Here is a 24,515-nt window from a genome sequence, read left to right as displayed (position 1 = left end):
AAAAAAGAAGAGCTAAAATCAAAGACCTGACTGCATTCCTGTAGGAACTAGGAAAAGACCAGCAAAGTAATCCAAAGCAAGAGAAGGAAAGAAATAACAAAGATTAGAGCAGAAATAAATAAAATTGGAAAAAAAAAAAAAAACAATATAGAGAATAGACAAAACCAAAAGTTTGTTCTTAGAGAAGATAAATAAAACTGATAAACTCTTAGCAAACTGACAAAGAAAAAGAAAGCATGCAATTAAATAAAATAAAAATTGAGAATGAGAGCCTCACTACTGACCCACAGATATAAAGGGGATCATAAGAGGATACTATAATTGTATGCCAACAAATTAGAAAACTTGGAGGAAATGTGTTTCCTAGAACCACAAGAAAAACCTACACTGACTCTAGAAAAAAATAGAAGACCTCACCTCAAAAGATCAATTACAACTAAAGAGATTGAATCAGTCATCAAAAAACTCCCCAAAAAGGGAAGCTCAGGAAGAGATGGCTTCACAGTTGAATACTACCAATCATTCCAAGAAGAATTAACAACAATCCTGCTCTAACCCTTTCAGAAAATTGAAAAGGAGTGAACACTATCTAACTCATTTTATGAAACCAACAATATCCTACTACTAGAGCCAGATAAAGACATTACAAAAAAAGAAATTTAGAGACCAATTTATCTTATGAATATAGATGCAAAAATCCTCAAAAACCACTTGCAAATTGAATCCAACAACACATCCAAAGAATTATACACCATGATTAAGTTGGTTTCATTCCAGGTAGGCAAGGGTGATTCAAAATAAGAACTTCAATTAATGTAACATACTACATTAACAAATGGAAGGCGTGAGACTACATGATCATCTTGATTGATATAGAAAAGGCATTTGAAAAATCCAGCATCCTTTCTTGATAAAAACACTTTGAAAGATAGGAATAGAAGAGAACTTCCTTGAATGATTAAGGACATACAAGAAAAACCCATAGCTAACATTATATTTGATGGTGAAAGAATGAAAGCTTCCCCTCTAAGATCTGGAACAAGACAAGGGTGTCTGCTGTCACCACTATTATTCAACATGGTTCTAGAAGTTCTAACTAGAGCAGTTAGGCAAGAAAAAGAAAGAAAAGGCGTCCATTTTGGAAAGGAAGAAGTAAAAGTTTCACTATTTGCAGATGACATGATCCCATATATAGAAAGTTCTGAAAATTCTACAACTAAGCTACTAGAGCTAATAAATGAGTTCAGCAATGTGTGGGATACAAGATCAACACACAAAAATCAGTGATGTTTGTATTCACTAGTAATGAGCAATCAGAAGAAGAAATCATGAAAAAAAAATCCTATTTACAATAGCAACTAAAAGAACCAAATATCTAGGAATAAATTTAACCAAGGATATAAAGGACCTATACAAAGAAAACTACAAAACATTACTTAGGGAAATCAAAGACCTAAATAAATGCAAGGAAATTCTGTATCAGAGATTGGAAGACTAAATATAACTAAGATGTCAATTCTACCCAAATTGATCTACAGATTCAATGAAGTCACAATCAAAAGTCCAACAGCCTATTTTGCATCATTGGAGAAACCAATTATCAAATTTATTTGAAGGATAAGGGGCTCCAAATGTCCAAAAACATCTTGAAAAAGAAGACTGAGTTTGGAGGATTCACAGTTCCTGACTTTAAAGCGTATTAAAAAGCTACAGTGGTCAAAATAGCATGGTACTGGCATAAAGATAGATATATTGACCAATGGAACTGAATTGAGAGCCCAGAAATAGACCCTCACATCTATGGCCAATTGATATTTGACAAGGTTACCAAGTTCACTCAACTGGGAAAGAATAGTCTCTTCAACAAATGGTACTGGGATAACTGGATATCCATAGCCAAAAGAATGAAAGATGACCCCTACCTCACACACCTTGAACAAAAATTAACTCCAAATAGATCAAGGACCTAAATATAAGAAACAGGACCACAAAATTCCTAGAAGAAAATGTAGGGAAGTATCTTCGAGATCTTGTGGTAGGCAATAGTTTCTTAGACTTTACACCCAAAGCACAAGCCACAAACACAACCTCCTCAAACTTAAAAACTACTGTGCTTCAAAGAATTTTGTCAAGAACATGGAAAGGCAGCCATGCTATGGGAGAAAATACTTGGAAGCCACATATCCAATAAGGGTTTAATATCTTGAATAAATAAAGAAATCCTACAACTCAACAATAAAAAGACAAAACAATTTTTATTAAAAAAATGAGCAAAAGACTTGAATAGACAGTTCTCCATAGAGTAAATACAAATGGCTAAAAGCACATGAGAAGATGTTCAACATCACTAGCTATTATGGAAATGGAAATGAAACCCACAATATCATGTCACATACTAGAATGGCCACTATTTAAAATACAGAAAGCTAATAGTGTTGGATACGATGTGGAGAAAGAGGAACACTCATTCATTGCTGGTAGGAATGTAAAATGGTGCAACTGCTGTGGATGACAGTTTATCGGTCCTCAGGAAACTAAGCATAGAATTACCATATGATCTGGCAATTCCGCTACTAGGTATATATCCAAAAGAACTGAAAGCAGGGACATGAACAGACATTTGAACACTGATGTTCATAGCAGCATTATTCACAATGCCAAAAGATGGAAGAAACTCAAGTGTCCATAAACCAATGAATGAATAAGCAAAATGTGGTATACACATGCAATGGAATATTATTTAGTAGTAAACAGTAACGAAGCCCTGATGCATGTGACAACATGGATGAACCTGGAGGACATTATGTTGAGTGAAATAAGCCAGGCACACAGGATAAGTATTGTATGATGCCACTAATATGAACTAAGTATATTAGGTAAACTCATAAAGTTAGACTCTAGAATCAGGTTACCAGGATACAGAAAGGAATTAGAGAATGAGAAGCTGATGCTTAATTTGTGCATAATTTCTATTTAGGTTGATTGTAAATTTTTGGAAATTGATAGAGGTGATGGTTGCACGTTGCTGTGAGTATAATTAACAGTGCTGAATTACGTGTGTGAACGTGGATGAAAGAGGTAGTTTTAGATTGTGTATTTTACTAGCAGGAACTCTAAAGGACAAAGCATGGGACTGTATAACATACTGAACCCTGTGGTGGATGATGTTTGTGGTGAAGAGTACAGATATAAGAATGTTCTTTCATAACCTATAATAAATGTATGCCACTATTACGAGATGTTAATAGGGTGCTATATAGGAAAAATACACCTAACGTAAACTTTGAACTATAGTTAACAGTAATTGTATAGAATTTTTAAAATATAAATAAACCTATAGAGACAGATAGAGATTAGTGTTTACACAAGGCTGGGGAAGGATAGAGGGATTGAGAGGTGACTGCTAGCTAAGGTGTATGAGGTTTATGTTTTAGGAGTAATGAAAATGTTCTGAAATTGATTGTGGTGATGGATATACAATTCTGTGATTATACTAAAAGCCACTGATTGTACACCTTGGATGGATTGTATGGTATATGAATATATCTCAATAAATATGCTCTTTAAAAAAAGAAGTTTATCACACTATCCCTTTAATCGTCAAATGATGGCATCTCAGAGAAGATGCATTCTTGGTTGCTACCTAACAGCATCCCAGGAGATCTTTCTTGTCTCATCTTACCACAGTGCATTTTCCCCACAGGGCTGCTAGTTTCATAATGAGTATTGAGCAGATTTACTTAAGCTATAAAAATAAAATTAATTCAAGTGCCTTGTTTCAAAGAAACCTGAACATGTAATGCTTGATTTGCCTTCTGAGGAGAGAAACTTATTCGTGATATGCCAGAACCCAGCTCTTGTTGAACCCACAGATGAGTACAGGCATGCACATGCGCGCGCACACACACACACTCTCATACGTACACAAACATCCTAACTCTGAAGTTATTTTCCAAGAGAACCAGAAGAAGAGAACTGTCATTAACAGAAGCAGGGAATGAGTCAGTGCTGGGTAGAAGAGTCCTAGTAGGAGGAGTGCTAGAGCACGAAAGAAAGAAAAACAGTGAGTCTAGCAGCGAGGACCCTGGAAAATCATCTGGGATTTTGAAGATCATTTAAACCACCATTACCTAGCACATATATTCCACTAATTTAACAAACATTACTAGTATTATATTAATATTCCATTAATTTAATATTTTAAAACAACTCAAATAAATAATTATAAAATTAAATATAGATCAGCTCCATTAGGTTAGGAAATAAAATATAGATTATCCCAAACTTAGATTATCTCATTTCAAATCAGTTCAAAATGATCTTAGATCAGGTTTTTAAGTGAAGAAGCAAAGGAACTACACAGATGAATTTCTCTCTACCCAGCTTCAATTTTCTGCCTGCGCTATATTTTGGTTACAGGAAATAATCTCTACTCCCAATTCTTATTACCTTCTGCTGGAATTTCTGTCAACATCATGTTTACAGTGAAGGACCCAGATGATGATAACAAAGTCCAGTTGGGAAGGGTAGAGCAAGATCTTCTCCCCCATTCTCAACACTATTTCTACTGATACAGCAAAATATATTTAATAAGGAAAGTATTAAAAAAGCATATTGCGTTAAAGGAAGAACAAAGCCTAACCCAGTCTCGTAATGAGTAAATTTTCAGAGGTAAGACCACTGATAGTACAAGGCATGGTCAAGGAAGGGCAGGTTGCCCAGTGAGGACTGTGAGATAAAAACTGATTAGAGATGAAGCAGCAGTGGTTATCTTGGAACAATCTATGAAGAGCTTGATTGCCATGTCTAGAAATAGGAAATTTAATGCTATAGGTAAAGAAAAACCCTTCATGAATTTTTGGAAAGGGATCAACATGATCTGATTTATGTCTTGAATGGCTCATACTAGTAGATGGAGAATAGATTTGAAAGGCAGAAGTTAAAGGTAGTGAAACCAGTCAGGAGGATAGTGTAATTATCTATGTGAGAGGATAAACTTGAGGAGGATATTTGGTATTTCTGGTGTATTGCTGCTGTATGTGTCCTCAGAACTGAAATATAGGATGTGTTCACTAGACAGTTGTTAAGCAAACCTGAAAGGAGGTGGGAGAGAGAGAGAGAAAGAGACAGAGAGATGGGAAGTGATTGATTATTAGGGGTCATATTGTCTCCCACTTACCCAGATGTTTCTGGATAACTCCTTCCAAATCATAAACCAGACTGTGCTGGCTAGTCGCCTAGATTGAGCTACTTTTATATTGAGTATTTATCAGGTCCAGACCCTACGCTTAGCATCAGCGTGCATAGATGATCTCACTTAATCTTTAAATAACAAGACCCTAGGAATTAGGTATAGTTATCCCCAATTTATGTGTGGACAAAGTGAAGTATCTGACTTAGGTTACATAGCTTCTTAGTTGCAGAAGGATTTGATCACAAGACTGACTCTAAAACCTATGAGTGTTCAAAAAATGCTCTAAATAACATGTTTTACTTGCCTTATTAAACAGGAGATTTTATGCATCTCATTTCCATACACATTCCAAAAGAGATCTTTAAATATCTCACAACCATCACAAACAATAGCAGTATATATGAAAAGTTGTGCAAATGTGTTTTTAATAAACTGCTTCAAAATTTGCTGTATGCCTCAATAAGCTTTTGTATTCTCAAGAGGCCTTATTAGATAAAGATAAAATGTTTTAGAAAATCCCCCATCCCTAACTCCCTGAAGATGCATTAATCATTTTAAATCTCCCCCAAAATCATGGGCACAAAAGTCATATCACTGACTCTGGATTAATGAATATAAATGTTTTCCCTGCCCTCATGAAATATATTTGGATGATCTTCTACAAATATGGAACACAAGGCAGACCCAGAAAATCCTCTAAACAACCAATAGATTCTACCTTGACCTGTTCCAATCCCATATGGTTATAATTTTACACTTTCTTTTGCTCCAGCATTCTCTTTTTTAAAGTTATTTGAAAGTGCATTGCTTTTCTACTCTTGCAAATGCTATTTTACCCTCTTTTTTTCCTAATAGGGTCCTGGAAGTAGAAAAATAATATTATTTTCCTTCAATATATTGCCCTTTCCTCTTTAGAAGACGAATTTTACACCTATCATTTCAAAGTACCCTGTCAAATGGGTGTCCTGCTCACAGCCAAAGTGCATCCCCAGCATGCAGGCAAAATGTCTCCCAGGAATCAAAAACAACATTCCATCAGATCCATGTAATTGTTTTTTAAATGCCCATTGCTTTTATTAGTAGTCCTTCCATTACTGTCATAGGATGGTCATACTTTTCTTGAAATGTCTCTTATTTTCCACTTACATGTTGAGAAAATATGTCAATATAGAAGTATGCATTTGAGTTAGAAAGACAGTTCTTATTCACTCAAAACCAACCTACTATTTCAAAATTTTTGGCAACTGAGAGGACAAAGAGACTAAAATTTTCTTTTGACGGAAGATATAAGAAACAGCAAAGCGTGAGGGTCATTAAAGTCATCTAGTTGTGTCAACAGGTTTGTAACAACTCTACACTTAAGGTTCTTTATTGGTAAAATAGGGATAAAGATGCCCATCTTACATGGTTTTTATGAAAATTAAGTATCATACATGAAAATTCCTGGCACAGTTCTTGGTTACTAGTGAAAGCTCAATAAATTGTAGTAGCAGTAGTTACTGTTATTTTAGGGGAAACATTAAACCATTATTTATCAAGTTATCTGCTGATCATGTGTGATACAGTACCCTGCGGAAGAAGCTCTCAAAGGAGGGGGAGAGACAGGTAAGTAAACAGTTAACTACTAGGCAATGTAATGAATTCTATAATATAGGTGTGTAAAAACTTCTCTGAAAGCCCACATGTAGAAATTAACATAATACCTTATATTTATATACCGCATTACTGTTTTCTAAGTTATTATCTCACAACAACCATTCGAAATAGGTTTTAAAAACCCAGTTTAACAGATAATCATTACAAACATCATCATCATCACCTTGGCAGCTGTCATTTACTAAATGACTATTATACCAGACACCATACTAGAAACTTTATGTGTATCATGTCATTCAATCATTACAAGAAATCTGCTAAGTAGATTTTTGATTCCCATTTTACAGATGGTAAAACTCAGATTCAATGAGTTTTGTCCTCAACTAGTCAGACAACTGGTAACTGATGTAGTCTAGACATGGACACAAACTGGTCTTTCTCCAAGTCATGGTCTTTTTTCCATTTATAGTTGCTATAGCTACAAGCAGCTCAGAGACAATTACATTGAGGATCAGGAAAAGGGGAAATTTTTTTTCCAGTGTGATGTAATGTATCCATTTGAAATAAATAATACAAAAGAGAGGCTAACAATTAGTACTCTAATCTCTAGACTATATACAGAAGTCATACTTCCTCTAGATTTGTTCCATTATCTGCCATTCAACAAAGCTAGGTATGCCAATAGACAAGTTTTATAAACAAGTGGATCTTACAGAAATCATTACACCAGCTTAGAGACCCTACTGGACATGGACATCGCCAATTCTGATATTCAGTCTTCCCGAAATGATATTGGCCATCAAGAATATAGAATAGATAACTTTCAGATGGATGCCAAACGAAGCCAAATGTTTAAACAAGTGCTGACCCTTAGGCAGGAAAGCTAAAAGTATTAAGGAAAACCTTAGTTATATTACTGCAAAGTAAATCAAGACAAAGGGAACAACAAATCCTTATTACAGGAGCCTGGGAGTTCAGAGTTGGTCCCAATATTTTCTCAGATCACAGAAGACCATTCATTCTTGCTTCTGCCAGACTGTCCATCTGAAGTAACAATTATAACAATTATGCAACTTAATTTGGCCCTGAATAAAGCCCAGTACAATAAAATTTTGCCATATATAAAACTTATAGGAGATTGGTTGACCAAGATGGCAGCATAAGATGTTCCAGTGTGCCATTCCCCAATAGAATCATTGAAGAATTAGCAAAAATTAGCAAAGCCATCTTCCTCAAAGCTCTGTAAACAATTAAGGATTTGTTTTAGTTTCCATGTTTGCTCAAGCAGTAAACATTTTTTTGACTCTGAAAAAATTTAAAAGTGGGGCACCCCTACTGGGCCTGCAATGCCTACCTCAGGCTCCCAGGAAATCCCCAGAAATGATCCCTAGCCTTTGAATAGAGACTTAGCTTAGTAAATAAATAAATAAATAAATAAATAAATAAATAAAGCTAGAAATGGCCTGGCTTAAACAATGGGCATCATCAAGGTGATGCTTTCTCCTCAAAGATTGTGACATTCTGAGGCTGGCTGCTGGAGATCCTTGGTTCTGGGCTTTTCTGTCACATGGCAATGCATATGGCAGCATCTCCTTGTCTCTCCATTCTCTTCTGTTGATGTTCAGCTCTGGCTGCTCTCTCTGTGGCTTTCTCTCTCTGTCTGAATTTCATTCTATTTATAAAGGACTCTAGTAATAGGATTAAGATCCATCCTGGTTGAGGTGGTCCACATCTTAACTGAAGTAACCTCATCAAAAGGTCCTACATGCAATGGATTCACACACACAGAAATGGGTTATGTTTACGAACATGTTTTTCTGGGGTACATACAGCTCCAAACCACCAAGGGCTTCAGTAACAGGTCCAGTAATAAAGTACAAAAATGAAGTTTTAAACATGGTAGGAGGAGCTCATGGATCCCCTGCTAGACTCCCCCCAACTTCTTCCCCAGCTCAACATGGAGCCAGCCTGCGCTTACACTGTAGGCCTCTGGTCCTGCTGTGAAGGGAGCAGAATAATCCCTATGTGCATACTAGGATGTCTGCATGTTGGTGCCAAACTATCAGGGGGCAGCCTGAAAGATTCAATCATGAATTTTGAGTGGGATCCACTCCCAGTACTTTCCCAGAAGGTGGAAGCAGTTTGCTGAAGTGCTAAAAGAAACAATTAAGTCAAAGAGGCCAGGGGAAAAGGAGTACCCTTTTAAGTCATACAGTAGAGGACCCTAGAGGGGGAGAAATTCTATTTCATAGGGAGTAAAGGGGGAATTCAAATTATTGTAAATGGCAGACCTCCTAAACCAGGTTCAAGCACAACGCCAGGACAAGATGCAAGCTTAGAAAACACAGAGAAGACCCTGAATTTTGCAATTCACATTGGCTTATCTTCTTCATAGGAGGGCAAAACTCTGAAGGAGAGAACCAGACTAAGCAGTGTAAATTTTCAAAGATATTGGAAGGTGTTTTACGGTTTGTTTGTATTTGTAAGCTCCTGGTATTCCATGGAAATCTCTGTCATATTACTAGCTGGGTACAAACATAAGGAACAGACAGCTCAGGGACTAAATCCCAGATTTAGCACTTTAAAATTTAAAATGTACAGCATGCAACAAATGATTACAAGAGAAAGAGAGAAACAAAAATTGATGTCCCATTCAAGGGAATGAGATAAAAATCCAGAAACCATAAATGAAGAAGATAAGACTATGGACATAACAAAGATTTAAAAAAAAATTATCTTCAATATGCTCAAGGACAAATTATAGAACATAGAGAAAGAACTAAGGATATAAGGAAAATAATGAATGAACAATATGAGAATCTCAGACTCAGGAAGAAACAGAAGATCTCAACAGACAAATAACAAGTAAAGAGATTGAATATGTAATCACAAATCTCTAAACAAAGAAAAGCTTAGGAGCAGATGGCTTAACTGGTGAATTTTTTTTAACTCAATTTTATTGAGATATATTCACAAACCATGCAGTCATATAAAGCGTACATTCAATTGTTCACAGTACCATTATATACTTGTGCATTCATCAAAATTAATTTTTGAACATTACTACACACACAAAAATAATAAGAATAAAAATTAAAGTGAAAAAAAAACAATTAAAGTAAAAAAGAACACTGGGTGCTTTTTTTTTTTTTTTTTGCCCCCATTTTTCTACTCGTCCATCCATACACTGGACAAAGGGGAGTGTGGTCCATATGGCTTTCCCAATCACATTGCCACCCCTCATAAGCTACATTTTTATACAATCGTCTTCAAGATTCAAGGGTTCTGGGTTGTAGTTTGATAGTTTCTGGTATTTACTGCTAGCTATTACAATTCATTAGAACCTAAAAAGGGTTACCTATATTGTGCATAAGAGTGCCCACCAGAGTGACCTCTCGGCTCCTTTTGGAATCTCTCTGCGACTGAAGCTTATTTCATTTCATTTCACATCCCCTTTTGGTCAAGAGGATGTTCTCCATCCCATGATGCCAGTTGTATATTCCTTCCCAGGAGTCATATTTCACATTGCCAGGGAAATTTACACCCCTGGGTGTCAGATCCCACATAGGGGGAAGGGCAGTGTTAACTGGTGAATTTTTACCAAACTTTCCAAGTAGAAGTAACACCAATCCTGCGCCAATTATTCCAGAATATCAAAGAGGAGGGAACACTCCCTATCTCATTCAATGAGGCCAACATCACTGTAATACCAAAGCCAGATAACAATATTACAAGAAACACAAATTACCAACCAATATCCCTCAGGAATATAGATGCAAAAATCCACAAAAATTACTACAAAACTGAATCCAATAGCACGTTATAAGAATTATATGCACAATCACATGGGATTTATCCCACGTATGTAAGGGGAGTTCAATATAAGAAAATCAATTAATGCAATACACTGCATAAATAAAACAAAGGAAAAAATAAACATAATCATCTCAATTGATGCACAAAAGGCATTGTGAAGGCCAACAGGCCTTCTTGATAAAAACACTTAGAAAGGTAGGAAAACAAGGAAAGTTCTTCAACATAATAAAGGGCATATATGGAAACCTAATGTTAATATCATACTCAATAGTGAAAGACTGAAAGCTTCCCCACTAAGATCAGGACCAGAAATTGATGCCCACTGTCATCACTGCTGTTCTACATTTTACTGGAAGTTTCAGCCAGATAAATTAGGCAAGGAAAAGAAATTATAAGCATCTAAGTTGCAAAAGAAGAAGTAAAACTCCCCCTATTTGCAGATTACAAGATCCTATATAGAGAAAATACTGAAAACTCCATAAAAAGGCTACTAGAGTTAATAAATGAATTGGGCAAAGTAGCACAGTATAAAATGAACATGCAAAAATCAGTAGGGTACCTATACACTACTAATGAACAATCTGAAGGGGATAATTAGAAAAAAGTCCATTTACATTAGCAACTAAAAGAATAAAATATCTAGGAATAAATTCAACCAAGCATATAAAGGAATTACACATGGAAAACTACAAAACACTGCTGAAAGAAATTAAAGAAGACTTAAATAAAAGAAAGGTACTCCATATTCAATGATAGTTAAAGATTGTAGTCAATTTTACCAACAGCAACTTACAGATTCAATGCAATCCTAATCAATATTCCAACAGCCTTCTTTGCAGAAATTGAAAAGCTAGTCATCAAATTCATACAGTATGGTAACAGGCTCCAAATAGCCAAAACCATCTTGAAAAAGACGAACAAAGTAGAGAACCTACTTCCTGATTTTAAAACTTATTGCAAAGGTACAGTAATCAAAACAGCATGACACTGTCACAAGAAAAGACATACAAACCAATGAAATGCAGCTGAGAGTTCAGAAATAAACTCTCACATTTCTGGCCAACTGATTTTTACAAGGGTGACAAGACACTCACTGGGGAGAGAATGGCCTCTTCAACAAATGGTGCTGGGAAAATTGCATATTCATATTTAAAAGAATACAGATGGATGCTTACTTCAAACTAAATAAAAAATAACTCAAAATGGATCAAAGACTTAAATATAAGAGCCCAAACTATAAAAGTACTAGAAGGAAACACAGGGAAGCATCTTTAGGACATTGTGTTAGGCAACAGTTTCTTAGACTTTACATCAAAAGCACAAGCAATGAAGGGGAAAAAAAAAGCTAAATGGAACCTCATCAAAATATAAAAAAAATTTTTCCTCAAAGGAATTCATCATGAAAGTAGAAATACAATCTACAGAATAGGAAAAAAACATTTGGAAACCAAATGTCCACCGACACCTCATACCACATACAAAAATCAACCCAAAATGGATATCAAACTCCTAGAAGAAAACATTGGAAAGCATCTTCAGAATATTGTAAAAATATTTGGAAACCATATATCCAATAAAGGTTTAATATCTAGAACATATAAATAAAACCTACAACTCAACAGCAAAAAGACAAACAACCCAATTTAAAAATGGGCAAAAGACTTGAACAGATATCTTTCCAAAAAGGATACACAAAAGGCCAGAAAGCATATGAAAATATGCTCAACATCATTAGACATCAGGAAAATGCAAATCAAAACCACAGTGAGATACCATTTCACACCCATTAGAATGGCAGTTACAAATAAAAACAGAAAATAGCAAGTGCCACTGGAAAATGGTGCAGCCACTGTGGAAGCCAGTTTGGCAGTTCCTCAGAAAGTTAATAGAATTACCATATGCCTTGGCAATCCCATTACTAGATATAAACCCAAAAGAATTGAAAGAAGAGTCTCAGACATTTGCACACTGATGCTCATAGTAGCATTATTCACAATTGCCAAGAGCTGGAAGCAACCCAACTGTTCATCAACTGAAGAATGGAAAAACAAAACATGGTATAGACTTACAATGGAATATTATTCAGCCATAAAAAGGAATAAAGTTCTGCTACATGTGACAACGTGGATGAACCCTGAAGACATCATGTTGAATAAAATAAGCCAGATACTCACTGATATGAAGTAATTAGAATAAGCAAACTCAGTGAGTCAGAATCTAGAATACAGGTTACTAGGGGACAGGTTGGGGATAGGGAATGGGAAGTTAAGGCTTGCAACGTACAAGGTTCCTATCTGGAATGATGGAAATGTTTTGGTAGTGGATGGTGGTGATGGTAGTACAACACTGTGAATGTAATTAACAGCACTGAAATAAATATACATATATTTACATTTATTTAGGAATGTGGTTAAAAGGGGAAATGTTAGGTTGTACATATGGGAATAGAATAAAAAATTTAAAAAAAAATCCAAGGAATTATATTACAACAGTGAACCCTAAGTCAAACGATGGACTAGAGTGAATAATACAATTATAAAAATGTGCTTTCATTGATTGTATAAATGTACCACACCAATGCAAGATATTAATAATATGGTGGTATATGGGAACCACGTATTACATGCATGATTGTTCTGTAAACCCACAAAACTTCTCTAACAAAAAAAATAATGCAGATGCTGTGGAAAACAGTTTCGCAATTCCTCAGAAAGTTTAGCACTGCATTGTATTACGATACAGCCCAGTGTTTTTGGTTTGCCAAAGCTGCTAGAATGCAATATACCAGAAATATATTGGCTTTGATAAAGGGGATTTACAAATTTACATTTCTAAGGCCATAAAAGTGTCCAAACTAAGGCATCAACAAGAGGATACCTTGTTGATGAAAGGTGAAGAAAGGCTGATGGCATCTGGAATACCTCTGTCAGCAGGGAAAGCAAGTGGATGGTGTCTGCTGGTCCACTGCATTGCTTTCAGCTTCTGATTTTAGTGGCTTCCTCTTTAAGTGTCTATGGATTCTCACTCAGTTTCTCCAGGGCAAACTCTGGGCTTCATCTCTTAGCTTAGCATCTCTGAACAGATTTCTGTCTGTATCTCCATGTGTTAGCTCTGACTTTTCTCTATCCCTGAACTCTCCAACAACTCCAGTAAACTAATTAAGACCTACCTTGAATGGGCAGGGTCACATCTCCATGGTAATAATTTAATCAAAAGGTCCCATCCACGATAGGTCTGCCCCACGAGATTGGATTAAAAGAACATGGTCTTTTATGGGGTACATAAAAGATCCAAACCAGCACACTCAACTGTCCCACTTCTAGTTATATACCCTCCAAAACTGAAAGCAGATATTTATACGGTGATTTTCACAGTGCCATTAATCACACACAAAGATGGAAGCAACCCAAATACCCATCAATAGATGAATGGATGAACAAACAAAATGTGGTATATTACATACCATGGAACATTATTCAGTCATAAAAAGGAATAAAATTCTGATACATCTGATAACATGGATGAACATTGAAGACATCATTTAAGTGAAATAAGCCAATATAAATGGAAAAATATTGTATGATCTCACAGATAAGAAATTATTAGATTAAGCAAAATCATAGTCAGAAACTAGAATACAGGTTGGCAGGGGCTGTGGTGGTAGTTGGGAATCGTGAGTTAATGCTTAACTGATACAGAATTTCTGTTTGGTGTGATGGAAAAGTTTTGGTAATGGATGGTGGTGATGGTAGTACAACACTGTGAATATAATTAACATCACTGAATTATACATTTGAATGTGGTTAAAAGCGAAATTTTGGATATATATATATATGTATATATAACTAAAGTAAAAATTTAAGAAGAAAAAACAGGACCGTACACTTCACAAACCATGAACCCTCATATAAACTATGGACTATAGTCAATAATATAATTATAAAAATATTCTTTCATCAGTTATGACAAAGGTATTACACTAATGCAAATTGTTAATAAGGAGGGGATAGATGAAACCCCTATTTTCTTCATAATTTTTATGAAAACCTACAAATTCTCTAATTAAAAAAAGAAAAACAACACAATGATTTGTGATTTCATGCCCACTAGAATGGCTACAATTAAGAGGACTGACAATACCAAATGTTTGCAGTACACTAAAGCAACCGTGATCTTCATGCATTGCTAATAGCAGTGTAAAATCATGTTGGAAAAAGAGTATGCTGTAAAGTTAAACACACTGCTACCCTTAACGCAGTAATTGTATTTCTAGTTATTTAATAGGCTTGCTTTCATGATGTACAGACAAATGCTGACTTCCCCCTTAATGCAACTTTCCAAAATGTATCTCATGGACTCTAGTACTTTGGAGCTTTGGATGAATTAATAGATTTTACATCAGGTAGATAAATTTCCACACCTCTGTGAAACGCCTCTGTGTTCCCTGCAATCCACAGGGATTTCTTGAGCTCTGCATCGTGAGATGTTCCCTACAGTCCAGGTGTTGAAGGCTCTGACCATCTGATGCAGAAGACCATAGCAGTCAGGTACTGTGTTTCCAATCTGGGTATGAACTCTCAAGCACTTAGGTCTCATTTACTTCTGCACACAAAGTGCCCTTGGTCAAACTTCTAAAATCAACTCATTTTAACAATCATTTATTAAACTCCTATTTTTCTTCCAGAGGCACAGAAATCAAAAAGACTCCATATTCAGAAAAAGACATGTAAACAGATTTAGTATAGTAAATGAAATTACAGTGATGAACATATGTCCAGGGTGTCTGGCCCATGGTGGGGATCATAATTTGAGAAAGAACTTCAGCAATGCTGGCCAATGGAGAGTGGAAGAAGAAAATAACCAGGAGAAAAAGAGGGGAGAGAACAACTCAGTTGCCTAGTTACCATTATTGCACAATGCCCAAAGGTGAGGCTAGGGTGAGTAGGGCAGTATTTTGTTCCAGGGGCCCAATCTGGCGAGAAAATGGCATGGACATGACATCCAAGTAGCAGGTAAGACTAAAAATCAGACAAGTGGGAAAAGATTCCGGGAGACCCATTCATTCAGTCCAGTAAAGAGAGAGGATTTTGTCTTTCCAGGGGATGAGATTGACTTGAATTGGGTAGGTATCAGAGCTCCAGCCAAGCAAGTTGGAATTCAGATTTGAGCACCAGATTTGTTCAATCCTAGAGAGAAAATCGAGTGCTGGGCAATGAAACTGAGGCAGAAGTCCAGTTGCCTGTGGTAGATGAAGGCTCTCCAAGATCGTGCAATTTTTCAGCAAAAAAAAATTTTTTTCCGCAATCCCCAGACACATTGAGAACTGTGTTTATAGCAGCAGAACAAATTTTAGACACCATCTGCTAGTAGTCTGAGACTAGTAGTAACCTTCCTGTGCAGAAAAATTTTGGGATAAGGTCTTGACCTGAAAGTTTTGGCTACTCCAGTAGAGAAGGGCCAATCACAGTTGTTAGCACAGATAAATTGATTAGGAAGACCAGTCTAGCTAATAGCCTAGTACCCCCTGCTACCAACTAGATGGGATTGGGATTGAGGGGGTGGGGAGGAGATAAAGGAAATAACATATCTGTTGCTGAAACATCTTTGAAAGTTGGGAAAGCAATCATCAGGTTCTATCCCAGCAAGACAAAAGGAAGTCATTTTTCCTCATTAGTCTGAAGTTATCAGCAAGAGGCACCATCATTCACTGCCATTTTGTTATTTGAGCATCATATAACTGTTGATACAGAAACTTGTAAAAGTAAAGAACCACATCCATTTTTCTCAATTTAACTTCTTTCATCTTCTATTTATATGTAGATTCATGATTTTTTTCAACTCTCAGGAGAGCCACAAGGAATCTATCAGAAATATTCCAGCATATGCAAAATCCTAACTCTACAGACAAAAATAATATTTTTCTGTTCCTCACAATCTGTGGGAACTTTGCCTGTTTGCATGACTGATTAGTTTGCATGTTACTTTTTCAAAATCATTTTTTCAAATGGAAAGCTGCAAACAGGAGGAGGAATACATAGGTCTGGGCTGATGAACAGGTATCCTATCCAGGATAAGCCCTTTTAATAGCTTATGAATATTCCTTATGCACATATCATTTAGTTACTGTCTTGGGGACAGTTTCTTAAGCCTCCATTTGATGAGCAACAGGTAATGGAAATTCCCCAGCGGGATTTTTTGTTTTTTTTCTGATTAGCAATAGTCCTATATATAAATACATTGGATGACATGTAAACTGCCAAAGCCCTGCCAGGATCCCTAAACACTCTTAGGACTCATTTTTCTTTGTTTCCAAGAGCTCATGGTGTTTCTGGCCACTTGCTGAACAGATTCTGCACTCTTCTTCAGATTCTCTCTTTCCATCTGAATTCATGGAAGAACCTCCATCACTCTGGATTCTTCAGAAAGCACCCCCCACACACACTTTGACTAGCTCCAGATGAAATGAGTTCCTTTTATGTAAATCACCCATCGGGAAGACACTGAACTACCATTGAAAACTGTCCTAAGAAACAACTGCCCCAAAATATTACTTTCTCTGAAATTCGTCTCCTCTTCTCCATCTTCACTGCCACTGTCTTTTTTCAAGCTTCATCATCTCTTACCTCTATTATTGAAGCAGTACTCTAACTTATCTTTCTTTGGCCATTATCCCCATTTCTCCCTGCTTCCCCCAATCCCTTCTTCCTCCTATCCAAAACCTCTTATTTACTACTCTATAGATAGCAATTCAAAAATGCAAATATGAAAATATAACTCACTTGACTAAAAAATCATGACCACTCAATCAAATGCTAAAGAAGAGAGGAGAAATGGAAGATGGCAACATTTTTGGGTATTAACTATTTGTCAGGCTCTATGCTAGATCTTATTATACACAGTATCATCCTACATCTTCACAACAATGCTTTAGCATAATATATTTTCACTTCTCGTTCATTGTGAGGAAACTAAGGTTCATGGAGATTACATAATTCACCCAAGGCCATACAACTAATAGATTGAGTACAAAGCATTTGAGAACTGCAGGCATATACTGACCCCTATTATTTTGCCAGTATCAGTGCTAGGCACTGGAGGCATAAAGATGAATAAGATAGCTGACCATATTTGACTTTGAAAAGCCCATAATGGAGTACATAGCCACACTGACAGAGTCAATACAATGTGGAAAGTACAAGGCTCTGTGGCAAAGTCACGGTTTGAACTTAAGTCTCCCCGTTAGACCAGTAGTTGCCAATCTTTTCAAAGATGATGACTTTTAAATGTCAAAACTTTCCTCAAACTTTTCACATGTTAGTAGTTGCCAATCTTTTCAAAGATGATAACTTTTAAATGTTAAAACTTTCCTCAAGCTTTCACATGATAGTATTGGTTCTTCTAGTCAATTAAGAACTATGCAATGACAAAAGATACAATTAATTCAATAAAGCCTTCAAATGAATTTGTATTTTATTAACCACAACAGCACTAATGTCCTTTTGAATCCACATCATTGTGAGATGTGCTGTTGGTTCAGTGTACAGACAGCACACATGCCCATCTGAATTTGGAAACCCCTTGCAATAACCTTGTAGCTCTCCCTGGGTACTTAGCCCATTCTTTGGGAACAAGTGCTAGGCTTGTAACCTCCTCTGAAACAATAAACCTCCTAACAGGTTTCCCCACTGTCAACAACTAAAGAGCCAGGGCAAAAGCATAACAGTATTGAGGTCAGGCAAGCAAGCATGTGCCTTGGTCAGATCTTGGGGGCTGATAAGAAGCCTTCAGCTCCATTCCAACCAATCTAGACATCCAGAAGAATTATAGAGAGGAGGGACCTACCGTTTCTTAGTACCTATTCTGTGCTAGCCACATAATTTATAACCTAAAAGTTACATCAAGTCTGGTGTTGAAAGTCTTTGAGGATCTTGCCTCCCTGCCTTCAACCTGAGTTCCTGCCTTTTCTTCTCCCCTCTCCACAATGTACCTTATCTCTTTATTTTTCTCAAATATACTTTGCTCTTTTACATCTCAATACCTTTGATAAAATTGTTATTCTGCCTGGAAAATGCATGATCAACTCCCCTTTTATCCTGCTGAACTCTCTCACACTTCATGATCCAACTGTTTTCTGAAGGTATCCCCAACATACCCAGGAAGTTGTTCTCTCTCTCCTCTGTGCTCCCACTTTTGTACTTCCTTTTAGGCACTGAGATCATTATATAATATTCTGCTGTTGTTTACAATCTGTCTTCATCACTGCCTATGCTCTTTAGGGGCTGGGACTATACCTTCTTTCTTTTGAATCTCCAGTGTATACCATTGTCCCTGAAGTACAATATGCCCTTAATAAAAGATGGATGAATGAATGAATAAATAAACAAATGCAAGTCTTTATAATCATTGGCTGCATGTGTCAATGTTAACAGACTTCCGAGATTGTTTGCTTCAATTTTGTCAACTCTATTATAGCTTTGGGTCCTATTTGTCACTTTCTAAATTTCTCAACTGTTGAGATGATCATAAAAGCCCAGGATATCAGTGTTGAGAGAGATCTTAAAGAACATCTAATCCAATATTTCCATGAGGGCAGAAATACCCTTTCTATGATCAGGAGTAATTCATCCACTGATCAAAGATCTCTAGTGAAAGAGGGTTCACTGCCTCATAAGGGAATTCAATCAATCTTGAACATACTAATTATTAGGAATGTCAAACTATATCTTTTTTTTATCATTTTTTTTCCTACCAATTCTATTCCTGCTCTCTGAAACTCTATTATTAACATGTATTTTCTCCTTCAAAGGACATCCTTTCAGCTATCTGGTAGCAGATTGATAAATTAGGCAGTCACTTTCACAAGGCATTCTGGGATCCCAGAAACCCCCACTTGTTTTTTGGGATCAAGGCTGAGGAGGCAGATTAAGCTGTAGAGGCAGTTGGCAGGGGCAGCCAGGTGCAGTTACCAAGACTGTGGACTTAACTCCAGAAGGCAACAGGAATCCAGATGGTGGAGAACAACAGAGGTATACTTTAAACTGAAGGGAAGTAAGGGGTGACAGCATAGGCTAAAACACAGCATTAGAAGCAGTCTAGCAATTTAGAAGGATAGGGTGCAAAAAGGGACATAGAGTGGTGAACACGAGACTGAACAAGTAGTCACAAAAATGAGTGTCAGAGAGGTGAAGTAACTTGCCGAAAGTTACATAACTAGCTAGAGGAAGAGGCTGGCTCTATCAAAGGTCTTCTGGGTTCAAGTCGTTTTTGCTAGTCAAATGCTCTTTATACTGTCTCACAGCATCTCCCTTCTCATCTCACTCCTCAGTACCAGACACAAAGTGATAACTCAAAAACGACCTATTAGATTGAGTTTAATGTCCTTACTGGAAACTTCACATTACAGTGGCCCCTCCACAGCCCTATGGCTGCTCCTAAAACAGCGGTTTATTTCACAATGTCACTCAGGTCAGAGATTTCAAGTTATAGGCCCGCCTAGGACTATTGCACCCTCCCTTTTTATGATGCATGAGATTATCAAACTACTCTGGATCAACATACTCAAATATGTTAACCAGTCAATCTTATGGGCATACAAGGCATTTTTAAAGATGATTTGCTTATCTCTCATCACTTTTGTGTTAAGTTTAATTTCATACAAAATATAATTTCCATTGTTTTACGTTACTGGGAGCCACCTCATTTTCTCCTTTTATAACACCTGTACAAATGTCAGATATTGAAAGAGCCATCACCAAAACACAGATAGGATAGGCCTTTTCGAGGCCTTTTGGCAAAACTCTCACTAACCACTGGCAAAATTCTGTCCATGACCTGGATTCCAACTTATCTTTTCAGTTTCGTTTCTTGCCACTGCCCCTAACGGCAGCCCTGGGGACTCAATCCCCGTCCATCTCCACGGCCTTAGCATGGCCCAGGTTTCTCCTTAATGAAGCTGTAGTATCCTAAAGAATCCTCTTGTCAAGGTCAGTGAAATGAATGACTTTATCAAGGCCACCCAGAGAATTAGTGCCAGGAGAGTTTAGTACTTCTGGATTTTGCCATGGTTTCACCCTGACCATCATATTCATGACAGCAGCCAGGAAAGTGACTGAAAAAAAGAGATAAACTGCATAGCGTAACTGTTGAAGGAAATACATGTCCCACGTGAGGCTGTCATGGACAAATGATCCTTACTTTCTTAATTTAGGCAAACGATTCAGTACAGACATAAAAAATAAAAACTTTTTAAAAACCTCTCACCAAGCCCACAGCAATGCTCAGAGTCTCAGAATAAATGGAATATTTACTGTATCCAGCAATCTGGTAGAAGTGACTCCCCTGAAGGAGCAGTTAATTTCTGGGCAATGTATTTAACTCTTTCCTTGTTTATCACTTTCTTGGGGGTCATTCAATCAGCAGGAAAGCTTGGCTGCCAAAGATTCCAGAAATGTTCCTTTTTGACACAGTGCTGAACAAAACATTTTGGGCCACTTTCTACAGGCCAATTGAACAACACTTCCTCACCGTTCTTTGAAAGAATATACAACTATTCATTTCTGTTTATATAAGGGGAAAAAGAATATTGTCTTATAACAAGAGTAATTCAAAATATTTAGTTTTCTTTTTCATTTTTAATTTTTCTTTTCAAATGGGTAGAGGAAACATTAACTAGACTAGCATGAAGCATGGCCGAGTAATAAATATCTGACCCATGGATAGCTATTAAATTTCATTGTTCAATTTGAAAATAAACTACAGGAAGGTCACCTTGATTACAACATCTCAGAGACATTTCAAATAGCTACAGGGTTTTGTTTTAATATCCAGAATCCATTGTCCTTAGGACTGAAATGAACTAGAACTTGGAAAACAAGAGGAAGACTCTTTCAAGAATGGAATTATGCTTCCTTGCTCCTTCTTGCTTTTACTAATCACTCTTGCCTTTGTGAAGCATTCTGTGTAAAATTTTCCCCATTTCTCCAATCCCCTTCCATCATTATGTAGTAGAATGAGCATGGACCTTGACATTATGAACACTTGGTTTAAATCCTGGCTTTGAACTACCTCTTTGTAAATTATTTAACCTCTTTGAAATTGAAATTCTTCCTCTGTAATAGAGGAATAAAAACAGCTATCTCTGAAGATCACAGAGGAGATTAAATTACAAAACATTTATGATAGAGCTTAACATGTAGTATGCACTCAATAAATAATGTTTTTCTTCCTTTTTTTCCACTCTACCACTCATTACAATATCCAGTGGTTCTCTTCAAAGTAGACGCAACATATCTTCAACAGATCTAGAGCCTGGTACCCAAAGACCCTTCCCGTCCTTCTCTGTTGTTCTCTTCATAAAGGCCAGCTTTTGGAGACACAAAGACATAGGTTTGCATCTCAGCTCCCCCACTTAACTTTTCATAGGCTCCATTTCTTCCTCTTTAGATAAAAAATGTCCCCTCAGGTCATGGGCTTGTGAAGATTAAATGAATGTAAAACACCCTGTGGAGAATTTGACTCATTACAATCAGTTAAACTGTGTAGATTTTTCAATTAATTGCTAAGAATCCATTAAGGTTCTTTTGCCTGCCCAGTCCTAAGCTAAATATAAGTGGCAGTGACATTTAATATATTGTAATTTGTTTTTAAGCTTAACCACTTCAGACCTAGTACAAAGATCAATAAATTTTGATAAAATAGCAAGGAGGGTCTGAGAAGGCCTTCATATTAGAAACTAGAAGGGGATAGGGATGGGGGGTTGGGAACTTGGAACTAACAAGCTAGTAAGAGAGAGGAGAGTATCACAAAGACAAGAAGGTATGTCACAAAGAAGCAGAATTTGGTGGCATAACAGGAGGGAAGAGACTTTATGATTGCAAATAACAGTAATGATCTTGCCCTCCCAACCCCACCCTCTAGATACGTCACTGGATATTCTAAGGCTTCACATTCAGGTAATATGCATTTGAAAAACCTTCTGTCAAGTGTAACTGTCAAGTGTAGAAGTTTATATAGGGCAATCATCATTACTCAATTTTAGCTCCTTTTCAGCCATTTTGTTGTGTTTTGTTTCTTTGATACTCTATTTTGCCTTTGAAATGACTTCTTGGCAGATTTGTTTCATAATTTGTGGGCCCCAGTGTAAAATGAAGATGCAAAGCCTCTTGTTAAAAAATCATTAAGAGTGGTAGCTGGAATGGCGGCTGCGTTGGGTTCTGTTCTCCTGCTGCGGTATATTGTGGCGCTGGCTGGAATGTCATAGCGCCTCCCTGCTCTTCCTGCATGGCTCAGGTGATTCTGGACAAGGATTAAGAAAGTGAATCAAGCAGGTTTCTCATCAAGATTTAGCATTCCAACACATAAAAATTATTTACCCAACAGCTCCTTCCAGGCCATACACTCCTATGAAAGAAGCAATGTCCAATGTGTGGTTCAACAGATTTAAAATATCTGATGACTACCCAGAACACCTTGAATCAATTGATACAATGCGTCAAGTGCTTACAGATTTAATTAATGAGGAAGTAAAACATGGAATTAAGAAGAACAGGATGCTAATAGGAAGATTTTCTATGGGAGGAGGCATGGCAATGCATTTAGCATATAGAAATCATCAAGATGTGGCAGGAGTATTTGCTCTTTCTAGTTTTCTGAATAAAACATCTGCTGTTTACCAGGTTCTTCAGAAAACTGATGGTGTAATTCCTGAACTATTTTAGTGTCATGGAACTGCAGATGAGTTAGTTCTTCATTCTTGGGGTGAAGAGACAAACTTAATGTTGAAATCTTTAGGGGAGTGAGCACGAAGTTTTATAGTTTCCCAAATGTTTATCCATGAGCTAAGCAAAACTGAGCTAGAAAACTGAAGTCATGGATCCTTAAAAAGCTACCAGGAGAAGTGGAAAAGGAAAATGAATGAATTGAGACTAATTATATATATATATATAATAAAATGTCTCTGTGAAAAGTGATTTTTACTACCAAATTATAATCTGATAAATGATAATTAAATCATTAAGAACTACAACAATTTATAAATCATGTATTTATAATTTTTAAAATGTTTGGTACCATAGAGTATAGTATAATCTTGCTAAGACTAAACATTAATATAGAAAAATATTTGTGCACTACTTTTCAGATACATTTTTATGAATACTTGGAGAGCTTCTAAGTATTTAAACACTTAAATCAATAAAAATAAGGTTTTAAAGTAGTTTAGATAAGGGCGATAAAAAAACACGAAAGGACTTAGCACGGTGTTATTTTACCTTTCCTACCACTTTCTTCAAATTACTTTTATTCATGTTTATGTAGTTTTCATATTTATGTAGATACTTATGTTTATGTACTTTTCAGCAGAGTAATATTAATACCCCATGTTTATAAAGTGGTTTCACTTTATATCACTTAATCACCACAAAGGCTTGTTGTAGCAGGCAGAGTTGCTTTGATTATTATTAAGTAATATGGATTGAAGAATTAAATATTTCCCAAAGACTCAAGAACCAAGACGAGAATCAAGGTCTTCCGAGTCTCGATGGAGTTCTCTTTATGTTAGACCGAATTGCCGCTCCACTCTCGGCCTCAGTATCATTTGTAAAATGATAGTAATAGTACTTATTCTGTGGGGTTGTTGCTGAGGTTTAAATTAAATAAATGGCCAGAACTAATTACATAATAACTCATTTAATCCTCACAACTTTACAAGTTTACTAAAATGTGCATCATTCCCATTTTATTTTAATAGAATATACAATATGTACTCTTTTTTGTCCAACAGCTTTCATTCAACAAAATTATTTTGAGAAATCCATCTCCTGTGTTGCACATTCCATTTTTGTATGCTGTGTAATATTCCATTGGATGGTATACCACAATTTGTTTATCCATTCTTCTGTGATGGACATTT

General features: G+C 36.4%; 1 protein-coding gene and 1 pseudogene across 4 annotated transcripts in view; one reads left to right on the top strand and one right to left on the bottom strand.

Annotated features, from left to right (window-relative positions):
- Positions 1 to 24,515, bottom strand: part of AGBL4 (ATP/GTP binding protein like 4) — a 1,783,169-nt gene that overhangs the window by 852,711 nt on the left and 905,943 nt on the right. The gene's annotated exons all lie outside the window — the stretch shown is intronic.
- Positions 22,800 to 23,522, top strand: LOC119527359 (annotated as a pseudogene).

The sequence above is a fragment of the Choloepus didactylus genome, chromosome 2, assembly GCF_015220235.1.
Source record: "Choloepus didactylus isolate mChoDid1 chromosome 2, mChoDid1.pri, whole genome shotgun sequence".
In the NCBI taxonomy this organism is placed as follows: Eukaryota; Metazoa; Chordata; class Mammalia; order Pilosa; family Megalonychidae; genus Choloepus; species Choloepus didactylus.
The sequence above is the reverse complement of the archived record's forward strand: the minus strand, read 5'-3'. Positions and strand labels throughout refer to the sequence as shown.